The sequence below is a fragment of the Lampetra fluviatilis genome, unplaced genomic scaffold (genome assembly GCF_964198595.1).
Source record: "Lampetra fluviatilis unplaced genomic scaffold, kcLamFluv1.1 SCAFFOLD_317, whole genome shotgun sequence".
NCBI classification, from domain to species: Eukaryota; Metazoa; Chordata; class Hyperoartia; order Petromyzontiformes; family Petromyzontidae; genus Lampetra; species Lampetra fluviatilis.
Genome location: NW_027621676.1, coordinates 90,001 through 102,286, shown reverse-complemented (window position 1 = coordinate 102,286; position 12,286 = coordinate 90,001).

Below are 12,286 nucleotides of genomic sequence, written 5' to 3'. Positions count from 1 at the left end.
TCGATGGAATTCGGCGCGACAGAAACGATGCCCCGTAACGCACATGAGAGCAATCCGGGCCAATTTCTCCCGTTTGATGGGGTCTATGTGTAAAAATTTTGACTTTTTTGAGTGCAGGTGCAAATCTGCTGGAAAAGCCTGTGGAAGTTTCACGGCGTTCGTACGATATTTGGCGACGCAAAAATGAGCGATTTCCAAGCTCGATGGAATTCGGAGCGAGAGAAACGATGCCCCGTAACGCACATGAGAGCAATCCGGGCCAATTTCTCCCGTTTGATGGGGTCTATGTGTAAAAATTTTGACTTTTTGGAGTGCAGGTGCAAATCTGCTGAAAAAGCCTGTGGAAGTTTCACGGCGTTCGTACGATATTTGGCGACGCAAAAATGAGCGATTTCCCAGCTCGAGAGAATTCGGCGCGAGAGAAACGATGCCCCGTAACGCACATGAGAGCAATCCGGGCCAATTTCTCCCGTTTGATGGGGTCTATGTGTAAAAATTTTGACTTTTTTGAGTGCACGTGCAAATCTGCTGGAAAAGCCTGTGGAAGTTTCACGGCGTTCGTACGATATTTGGCGACGCAAAAATGAGCGATTTCCCAGCTCGATGGAATTCGGCGCGAGAGAAACGATGCCCCGTAACGCACATGAGAGCAATCCCGGCCAATTTCTCCCGTTTGATGGGGTCTATGTGTAAAAATTTTGACTTTTTTGAGTGCACGTGCAAATCTGCTGAAAAAGCCTGTGGAAGTTTCACGGCGTTCGTACGATATTTGGCGACGCAAAAATGAGCGATTTCCCAGCTCGATGGAATTCGGAGCGAGAGAAACGATGCCCCGTAACGCACATGAGAGCAATCCCGGCCAATTTCTCCCGTTTGATGGGGTCTATGTGTACAAATTTTGACTTTTTTGAGTGCACGTGCAAATCTGCTGAAAAAGCCTGTGGAAGTTTCACGGCGTTCGTACGATATTTGGCGACGCAAAAATGAGCGATTTCCCAGCTCGAGAGAATTCGGCGCGAGAGAAACGATGCCCCGTAACGCACATGAGAGCAATCCGGGCCAATTTCTCCCGTTTGATGGGGTCTATGTGTAAAAATTTTGACTTTTTTGAGTGCACGTGCAAATCTGCTGAAAAAGCCTGTGGAAGTTTCACGGCGTTCGTACGATATTTGGCGACGCAAAAATGAGCGATTTCCCAGCTCGATGGAATTCGGCGCGAGAGAAACGATGCCCCGTAACGCACATGAGAGCAATCCGGGCCAATTTCTCCCGTTTGATGGGGTCTATGTGTAAAAATTTTGACTTTTTTGAGTGCAGGTGCAAATCTGCTGAAAAAGCCTGTGGAAGTTTCACGGCGTTCGTACGATATTTGGCGACGCAAAAATGAGCGATTTCCCAGCTCGAGAGAATTCGGCGCGAGAGAAACGATGCCCCGTAACGCACATGAGAGCAATCCGGGCCAATTTCTCCCGTTTGATGGGGTCTATGTGTAAAAATTTTGACTTTTTTGAGTGCAGGTGCAAATCTGCTGGAAAAGCCTGTGGAAGTTTCACGGCGTTCGTACGATATTTGGCGACGCAAAAATGAGCGATTTCCCAGCTCGATGGAATTCGGAGCGAGAGAAACGATGCCCCGTAACGCACATGAGAGCAATCCCGGCCAATTTCTCCCGTTTGATGGGGTCTATGTGTACAAATTTTGACTTTTTTGAGTGCACGTGCCAATCTGCTGGAAAAGCCTGTGGAAGTTTCACGGCGTTCGTACGATATTTGGCGACGCAAAAATGAGCGATTTCCCAGCTCGATGGAATTCGGCGCGAGAGAAACGATGCCCCGTAACGCACATGAGAGCAATCCCGGCCAATTTCTCCCGTTTGATGGGGTCTATGTGTAAAAATTTTGACTTTTTTGAGTGCACGTGCAAATCTGCTGAAAAAGCCTGTGGAAGTTTCACGGCGTTCGTACGATATTTGGCGACGCAAAAATGAGCGATTTCCCAGCTCGATGGAATTCGGAGCGAGAGAAACGATGCCCCGTAACGCACATGAGAGCAATCCCGGCCAATTTCTCCCGTTTGATGGGGTCTATGTGTAAAAATTTTGACTTTTTTGAGTGCACGTGCAAATCTGCTGAAAAAGCCTGTGGAAGTTTCACGGCGTTCGTACGATATTTGGCGACGCAAAAATGAGCGATTTCCCAGCTCGAGAGAATTCGGCGCGAGAGAAACGATGCCCCGTAACGCACATGAGAGCAATCCGGGCCAATTTCTCCCGTTTGATGGGGTCTATGTGTAAAAATTTTGACTTTTTTGAGTGCACGTGCAAATCTGCTGGAAAAGCCTGTGGAAGTTTCACGGCGTTCGTACGATATTTGGCGACGCAAAAATGAGCGATTTCCCAGCTCGATGGAATTCGGCGCGACAGAAACGATGCCCCGTAACGCACATGAGAGCAATCCGGGCCAATTTCTCCCGTTTGATGGGGTCTATGTGTAAAAATTTTGACTTTTTTGAGTGCAGGTGCAAATCTGCTGAAAAAGCCTGTGGAAGTTTCACGGCGTTCGTACGATATTTGGCGACGCAAAAATGAGCGATTTCCCAGCTCGAGAGAATTCGGCGCGAGAGAAACGATGCCCCGTAACGCACATGAGAGCAATCCGGGCCAATTTCTCCCGTTTGATGGGGTCTATGTGTACAAATTTTGACTTTTTTGAGTGCAGGTGCAAATCTGCTGGAAAAGCCTGTGGAAGTTTCACGGCGTTCGTACGATATTTGGCGACGCAAAAATGAGCGATTTCCCAGCTCGATGGAATTCGGAGCGAGAGAAACGATGCCCCGTAACGCACATGAGAGCAATCCCGGCCAATTTCTCCCGTTTGATGGGGTCTATGTGTACAAATTTTGACTTTTTTGAGTGCACGTGCCAATCTGCTGGAAAAGCCTGTGGAAGTTTCACGGCGTTCGTACGATATTTGGCGACGCAAAAATGAGCGATTTCCCAGCTCGATGGAATTCGGCGCGAGAGAAACGATGCCCCGTAACGCACATGAGAGCAATCCCGGCCAATTTCTCCCGTTTGATGGGGTCTATGTGTAAAAATTTTGACTTTTTTGAGTGCACGTGCAAATCTGCTGAAAAAGCCTGTGGAAGTTTCACGGCGTTCGTACGATATTTGGCGACGCAAAAATGAGCGATTTCCCAGCTCGATGGAATTCGGAGCGAGAGAAACGATGCCCCGTAACGCACATGAGAGCAATCCCGGCCAATTTCTCCCGTTTGATGGGGTCTATGTGTAAAAATTTTGACTTTTTTGAGTGCACGTGCAAATCTGCTGAAAAAGCCTGTGGAAGTTTCACGGCGTTCGTACGATATTTGGCGACGCAAAAATGAGCGATTTCCCAGCTCGATGGAATTCGGCGCGAGAGAAACGATGCCCCGTAACGCACATGAGAGCAATCCGGGCCAATTTCTCCCGTTTGATGGGGTCTATGTGTAAAAATTTTGACTTTTTTGAGTGCAGGTGCAAATCTGCTGAAAAAGCCTGTGGAAGTTTCACGGCGTTCGTACGATATTTGGCGACGCAAAAATGAGCGATTTCCCAGCTCGATGGAATTCGGCGCGAGAGAAACGATGCCCCGTAACGCACATGAGAGCAATCCCGGCCAATTTCTCCCGTTTGATGGGGTCTATGTGTAAAAATTTTGACTTTTTTGAGTGCACGTGCAAATCTGCTGAAAAAGCCTGTGGAAGTTTCACGGCGTTCGTACGATATTTGGCGACGCAAAAATGAGCGATTTCCCAGCTCGATGGAATTCGGAGCGAGAGAAACGATGCCCCGTAACGCACATGAGAGCAATCCCGGCCAATTTCTCCCGTTTGATGGGGTCTATGTGTACAAATTTTGACTTTTTTGAGTGCACGTGCAAATCTGCTGAAAAAGCCTGTGGAAGTTTCACGGCGTTCGTACGATATTTGGCGACGCAAAAATGAGCGATTTCCCAGCTCGAGAGAATTCGGCGCGAGAGAAACGATGCCCCGTAACGCACATGAGAGCAATCCGGGCCAATTTCTCCCGTTTGATGGGGTCTATGTGTAAAAATTTTGACTTTTTTGAGTGCACGTGCAAATCTGCTGAAAAAGCCTGTGGAAGTTTCACGGCGTTCGTACGATATTTGGCGACGCAAAAATGAGCGATTTCCCAGCTCGATGGAATTCGGCGCGAGAGAAACGATGCCCCGTAACGCACATGAGAGCAATCCGGGCCAATTTCTCCCGTTTGATGGGGTCTATGTGTAAAAATTTTGACTTTTTTGAGTGCAGGTGCAAATCTGCTGAAAAAGCCTGTGGAAGTTTCACGGCGTTCGTACGATATTTGGCGACGCAAAAATGAGCGATTTCCCAGCTCGAGAGAATTCGGCGCGAGAGAAACGATGCCCCGTAACGCACATGAGAGCAATCCGGGCCAATTTCTCCCGTTTGATGGGGTCTATGTGTAAAAATTTTGACTTTTTTGAGTGCAGGTGCAAATCTGCTGGAAAAGCCTGTGGAAGTTTCACGGCGTTCGTACGATATTTGGCGACGCAAAAATGAGCGATTTCCCAGCTCGATGGAATTCGGAGCGAGAGAAACGATGCCCCGTAACGCACATGAGAGCAATCCCGGCCAATTTCTCCCGTTTGATGGGGTCTATGTGTACAAATTTTGACTTTTTTGAGTGCACGTGCCAATCTGCTGGAAAAGCCTGTGGAAGTTTCACGGCGTTCGTACGATATTTGGCGACGCAAAAATGAGCGATTTCCCAGCTCGATGGAATTCGGCGCGAGAGAAACGATGCCCCGTAACGCACATGAGAGCAATCCCGGCCAATTTCTCCCGTTTGATGGGGTCTATGTGTAAAAATTTTGACTTTTTTGAGTGCACGTGCAAATCTGCTGAAAAAGCCTGTGGAAGTTTCACGGCGTTCGTACGATATTTGGCGACGCAAAAATGAGCGATTTCCCAGCTCGATGGAATTCGGAGCGAGAGAAACGATGCCCCGTAACGCACATGAGAGCAATCCCGGCCAATTTCTCCCGTTTGATGGGGTCTATGTGTAAAAATTTTGACTTTTTTGAGTGCACGTGCAAATCTGCTGAAAAAGCCTGTGGAAGTTTCACGGCGTTCGTACGATATTTGGCGACGCAAAAATGAGCGATTTCCCAGCTCGATGGAATTCGGCGCGAGAGAAACGATGCCCCGTAACGCACATGAGAGCAATCCGGGCCAATTTCTCCCGTTTGATGGGGTCTATGTGTAAAAATTTTGACTTTTTTGAGTGCACGTGCAAATCTGCTGAAAAAGCCTGTGGAAGTTTCACGGCGTTCGTACGATATTTGGCGACGCAAAAATGAGCGATTTCCCAGCTCGAGAGAATTCGGCGCGAGAGAAACGATGCCCCGTAACGCACATGAGAGCAATCCGGGCCAATTTCTCCCGTTTGATGGGGTCTATGTGTAAAAATTTTGACTTTTTTGAGTGCAGGTGCAAATCTGCTGGAAAAGCCTGTGGAAGTTTCACGGCGTTCGTACGATATTTGGCGACGCAAAAATGAGCGATTTCCCAGCTCGATGGAATTCGGCGCGAGAGAAACGATGCCCCGTAACGCACATGAGAGCAATCCGGGCCAATTTCTCCCGTTTGATGGGGTCTATGTGTACAAATTTTGACTTTTTTGAGTGCACGTGCAAATCTGCTGAAAAAGCCTGTGGAAGTTTCACGGCGTTCGTACGATATTTGGCGACGCAAAAATGAGCGATTTCCCAGCTCGATGGAATTCGGAGCGAGAGAAACGATGCCCCGTAACGCACATGAGAGCAATCCCGGCCAATTTCTCCCGTTTGATGGGGTCTATGTGTACAAATTTTGACTTTTTTGAGTGCACGTGCCAATCTGCTGGAAAAGCCTGTGGAAGTTTCACGGCGTTCGTACGATATTTGGCGACGCAAAAATGAGCGATTTCCCAGCTCGATGGAATTCGGCGCGACAGAAACGATGCCCCGTAACGCACATGAGAGCAATCCGGGCCAATTTCTCCCGTTTGATGGGGTCTATGTGTAAAAATTTTGACTTTTTTGAGTGCAGGTGCAAATCTGCTGGAAAAGCCTGTGGAAGTTTCACGGCGTTCGTACGATATTTGGCGACGCAAAAATGAGCGATTTCCAAGCTCGATGGAATTCGGAGCGAGAGAAACGATGCCCCGTAACGCACATGAGAGCAATCCGGGCCAATTTCTCCCGTTTGATGGGGTCTATGTGTAAAAATTTTGACTTTTTGGAGTGCAGGTGCAAATCTGCTGAAAAAGCCTGTGGAAGTTTCACGGCGTTCGTACGATATTTGGCGACGCAAAAATGAGCGATTTCCCAGCTCGAGAGAATTCGGCGCGAGAGAAACGATGCCCCGTAACGCACATGAGAGCAATCCGGGCCAATTTCTCCCGTTTGATGGGGTCTATGTGTAAAAATTTTGACTTTTTTGAGTGCACGTGCAAATCTGCTGGAAAAGCCTGTGGAAGTTTCACGGCGTTCGTACGATATTTGGCGACGCAAAAATGAGCGATTTCCCAGCTCGATGGAATTCGGCGCGAGAGAAACGATGCCCCGTAACGCACATGAGAGCAATCCCGGCCAATTTCTCCCGTTTGATGGGGTCTATGTGTAAAAATTTTGACTTTTTTGAGTGCACGTGCAAATCTGCTGAAAAAGCCTGTGGAAGTTTCACGGCGTTCGTACGATATTTGGCGACGCAAAAATGAGCGATTTCCCAGCTCGATGGAATTCGGAGCGAGAGAAACGATGCCCCGTAACGCACATGAGAGCAATCCCGGCCAATTTCTCCCGTTTGATGGGGTCTATGTGTACAAATTTTGACTTTTTTGAGTGCACGTGCAAATCTGCTGAAAAAGCCTGTGGAAGTTTCACGGCGTTCGTACGATATTTGGCGACGCAAAAATGAGCGATTTCCCAGCTCGAGAGAATTCGGCGCGAGAGAAACGATGCCCCGTAACGCACATGAGAGCAATCCGGGCCAATTTCTCCCGTTTGATGGGGTCTATGTGTAAAAATTTTGACTTTTTTGAGTGCACGTGCAAATCTGCTGAAAAAGCCTGTGGAAGTTTCACGGCGTTCGTACGATATTTGGCGACGCAAAAATGAGCGATTTCCCAGCTCGATGGAATTCGGCGCGAGAGAAACGATGCCCCGTAACGCACATGAGAGCAATCCGGGCCAATTTCTCCCGTTTGATGGGGTCTATGTGTAAAAATTTTGACTTTTTTGAGTGCAGGTGCAAATCTGCTGAAAAAGCCTGTGGAAGTTTCACGGCGTTCGTACGATATTTGGCGACGCAAAAATGAGCGATTTCCCAGCTCGAGAGAATTCGGCGCGAGAGAAACGATGCCCCGTAACGCACATGAGAGCAATCCGGGCCAATTTCTCCCGTTTGATGGGGTCTATGTGTAAAAATTTTGACTTTTTTGAGTGCAGGTGCAAATCTGCTGGAAAAGCCTGTGGAAGTTTCACGGCGTTCGTACGATATTTGGCGACGCAAAAATGAGCGATTTCCCAGCTCGATGGAATTCGGAGCGAGAGAAACGATGCCCCGTAACGCACATGAGAGCAATCCCGGCCAATTTCTCCCGTTTGATGGGGTCTATGTGTACAAATTTTGACTTTTTTGAGTGCACGTGCCAATCTGCTGGAAAAGCCTGTGGAAGTTTCACGGCGTTCGTACGATATTTGGCGACGCAAAAATGAGCGATTTCCCAGCTCGATGGAATTCGGCGCGAGAGAAACGATGCCCCGTAACGCACATGAGAGCAATCCCGGCCAATTTCTCCCGTTTGATGGGGTCTATGTGTAAAAATTTTGACTTTTTTGAGTGCACGTGCAAATCTGCTGAAAAAGCCTGTGGAAGTTTCACGGCGTTCGTACGATATTTGGCGACGCAAAAATGAGCGATTTCCCAGCTCGATGGAATTCGGAGCGAGAGAAACGATGCCCCGTAACGCACATGAGAGCAATCCCGGCCAATTTCTCCCGTTTGATGGGGTCTATGTGTAAAAATTTTGACTTTTTTGAGTGCACGTGCAAATCTGCTGAAAAAGCCTGTGGAAGTTTCACGGCGTTCGTACGATATTTGGCGACGCAAAAATGAGCGATTTCCCAGCTCGAGAGAATTCGGCGCGAGAGAAACGATGCCCCGTAACGCACATGAGAGCAATCCGGGCCAATTTCTCCCGTTTGATGGGGTCTATGTGTAAAAATTTTGACTTTTTTGAGTGCACGTGCAAATCTGCTGGAAAAGCCTGTGGAAGTTTCACGGCGTTCGTACGATATTTGGCGACGCAAAAATGAGCGATTTCCCAGCTCGATGGAATTCGGCGCGACAGAAACGATGCCCCGTAACGCACATGAGAGCAATCCGGGCCAATTTCTCCCGTTTGATGGGGTCTATGTGTAAAAATTTTGACTTTTTTGAGTGCAGGTGCAAATCTGCTGAAAAAGCCTGTGGAAGTTTCACGGCGTTCGTACGATATTTGGCGACGCAAAAATGAGCGATTTCCCAGCTCGAGAGAATTCGGCGCGAGAGAAACGATGCCCCGTAACGCACATGAGAGCAATCCGGGCCAATTTCTCCCGTTTGATGGGGTCTATGTGTACAAATTTTGACTTTTTTGAGTGCACGTGCCAATCTGCTGAAAAAGCCTGTGGAAGTTTCACGGCGTTCGTACGATATTTGGCGACGCAAAAATGAGCGATTTCCCAGCTCGATGGAATTCGGCGCGAGAGAAACGATGCCCCGTAACGCACATGAGAGCAATCCGGGCCAATTTCTCCCGTTTGATGGGGTCTATGTGTAAAAATTTTGACTTTTTTGAGTGCAGGTGCAAATCTGCTGAAAAAGCCTGTGGAAGTTTCACGGCGTTCGTACGATATTTGGCGACGCAAAAATGAGCGATTTCCCAGCTCGAGAGAATTCGGAGCGAGAGAAACGATGCCCCGTAACGCACATGAGAGCAATCCCGGCCAATTTCTCCCGTTTGATGGGGTCTATGTGTAAAAATTTTGACTTTTTTGAGTGCACGTGCAAATCTGCTGGAAAAGCCTGTGGAAGTTTCACGGCGTTCGTACGATATTTGGCGACGCAAAAATGAGCGATTTCCCAGCTCGATGGAATTCGGCGCGAGAGAAACGATGCCCCGTAACGCACATGAGAGCAATCCCGGCCAATTTCTCCCGTTTGATGGGGTCTATGTGTAAAAATTTTGACTTTTTTGAGTGCACGTGCAAATCTGCTGAAAAAGCCTGTGGAAGTTTCACGGCGTTCGTACGATATTTGGCGACGCAAAAATGAGCGATTTCCCAGCTCGATGGAATTCGGAGCGAGAGAAACGATGCCCCGTAACGCACATGAGAGCAATCCCGGCCAATTTCTCCCGTTTGATGGGGTCTATGTGTAAAAATTTTGACTTTTTTGAGTGCACGTGCAAATCTGCTGGAAAAGCCTGTGGAAGTTTCACGGCGTTCGTACGATATTTGGCGACGCAAAAATGAGCGATTTCCCAGCTCGATGGAATTCGGCGCGACAGAAACGATGCCCCGTAACGCACATGAGAGCAATCCGGGCCAATTTCTCCCGTTTGATGGGGTCTATGTGTAAAAATTTTGACTTTTTTGAGTGCACGTGCAAATCTGCTGAAAAAGCCTGTGGAAGTTTCACGGCGTTCGTACGATATTTGGCGACGCAAAAATGAGCGATTTCCCAGCTCGAGAGAATTCGGCGCGAGAGAAACGATGCCCCGTAACGCACATGAAAGCAATCCGGGCCAATTTCTCCCGTTTGATGGGGTCTATGTGTACAAATTTTGACTTTTTTGAGTGCACGTGCAAATCTGCTGAAAAAGCCTGTGGAAGTTTCACGGCGTTCGTACGATATTTGGCGACGCAAAAATGAGCGATTTCCCAGCTCGATGGAATTCGGCGCGAGAGAAACGATGCCCCGTAACGCACATGAGAGCAATCCCGGCCAATTTCTCCCGTTTGATGGGGTCTATGTGTAAAAATTTTGACTTTTTTGAGTGCACGTGCAAATCTGCTGGAAAAGCCTGTGGAAGTTTCACGGCGTTCGTACGATATTTGGCGACGCAAAAATGAGCGATTTCCCAGCTCGATGGAATTCGGCGCGACAGAAACGATGCCCCGTAACGCACATGAGAGCAATCCGGGCCAATTTCTCCCGTTTGATGGGGTCTATGTGTAAAAATTTTGACTTTTTTGAGTGCACGTGCAAATCTGCTGAAAAAGCCTGTGGAAGTTTCACGGCGTTCGTACGATATTTGGCGACGCAAAAATGAGCGATTTCCCAGCTCGAGAGAATTCGGCGCGAGAGAAACGATGCCCCGTAACGCACATGAGAGCAATCCGGGCCAATTTCTCCCGTTTGATGGGGTCTATGTGTACAAATTTTGACTTTTTTGAGTGCACGTGCAAATCTGCTGAAAAAGCCTGTGGAAGTTTCACGGCGTTCGTACGATATTTGGCGACGCAAAAATGAGCGATTTCCCAGCTCGATGGAATTCGGCGCGACAGAAACGATGCCCCGTAACGCACATGAGAGCAATCCGGGCCAATTTCTCCCGTTTGATGGGGTCTATGTGTAAAAATTTTGACTTTTTTGAGTGCACGTGCAAATCTGCTGAAAAAGCCTGTGGAAGTTTCACGGCGTTCGTACGATATTTGGCGACGCAAAAATGAGCGATTTCCCAGCTCGAGAGAATTCGGCGCGAGAGAAACGATGCCCCGTAACGCACATGAGAGCAATCCGGGCCAATTTCTCCCGTTTGATGGGGTCTATGTGTAAAAATTTTGACTTTTTTGAGTGCAGGTGCAAATCTGCTGAAAAAGCCTGTGGAAGTTTCACGGCGTTCGTACGATATTTGGCGACGCAAAAATGAGCGATTTCCCAGCTCGATGGAATTCGGCGCGAGAGAAACGATGCCCCGTAACGCACATGAGAGCAATCCGGGCCAATTTCTCCCGTTTGATGGGGTCTATGTGTAAAAATTTTGACTTTTTTGAGTGCACGTGCAAATCTGCTGAAAAAGCCTGTGGAAGTTTCACGGCGTTCGTACGATATTTGGCGACGCAAAAATGAGCGATTTCCCAGCTCGAGAGAATTCGGCGCGAGAGAAACGATGCCCCGTAACGCACATGAGAGCAATCCGGGCCAATTTCTCCCGTTTGATGGGGTCTATGTGTAAAAATTTTGACTTTTTTGAGTGCAGGTGCAAATCTGCTGGAAAAGCCTGTGGAAGTTTCATCCGACGAAAAAAGCACGTTCTCGAGAAAGCAGGAGAGCTAAGTCATTCACAAATTAGCTGGATTTGGCTTGTGGTTCGTTTCCCAAGTAACAGAGCGGCATCAACCTTTAAGTGCACGCCAGTACATCCCCGTGGGATACAGGGGGTCTCGGCGGACTTTGCTCGGGGGAAAAACGTCGAGGTGAGCCGCCTGGCCATGCTGTTCATGGGTCTCTCCTTTTTAAGTTTCGCCTGCCAATTTATTTTCTCTAGCGGTTTTATACACTAGCACTCGATGTTTTGGGAAAGGAATACAATTGTTCAAAAAACGTCTTCGCAATTCATGTCGTTAGATTGCTAATGAAAATTCGTAAAAAAACGTACACGCCATACATGTTCTTTGCTTCCCTCTCGATACAAGTGAAGGGGAAAAACAGCCTTAACGGTTGCTAAAAAAATCGCCCTTTACATATACATGGGTCGTCTTCCCCTCTCGACAACGGAGACAAGTAACCCACGCCAGGCACTGTCAGTAACTGCCATAGATCTGCTTTAAAATGCCCATTCGTCTTGCGTCGCTCACGTTCCCGGAGCTTTGGGTAATGTCTGAGGCCTATCCCCGCTAATTTCTACCGTTTGTCGGTAGCTGTCTGTAAAAATATAGCATACACCAAAACGAGAAAATATTTCCATCGCACCTGCACAAGTGTATGGACAATGGCAATCTTCATGCGATGCATAAGTGGTGTGTGTCAGCAGGTTTTGTTTCCCAAGTTTTCCGTGAATGAGCGAGTATCTTGAGCTGTGTGACTCAGCCCGAGGGAGCCTCTTCTCCTCCAGAGTGTGTGGGGAAGGCTGTCCCCTTGGGTTGGTGCTGCACGGGTTCGCTGCGCTGTTTGGTCTTGTGCCAAGGAAGGCTGCCAACTGTGCAAGAATTTTAGGGTTGGTTTCAAT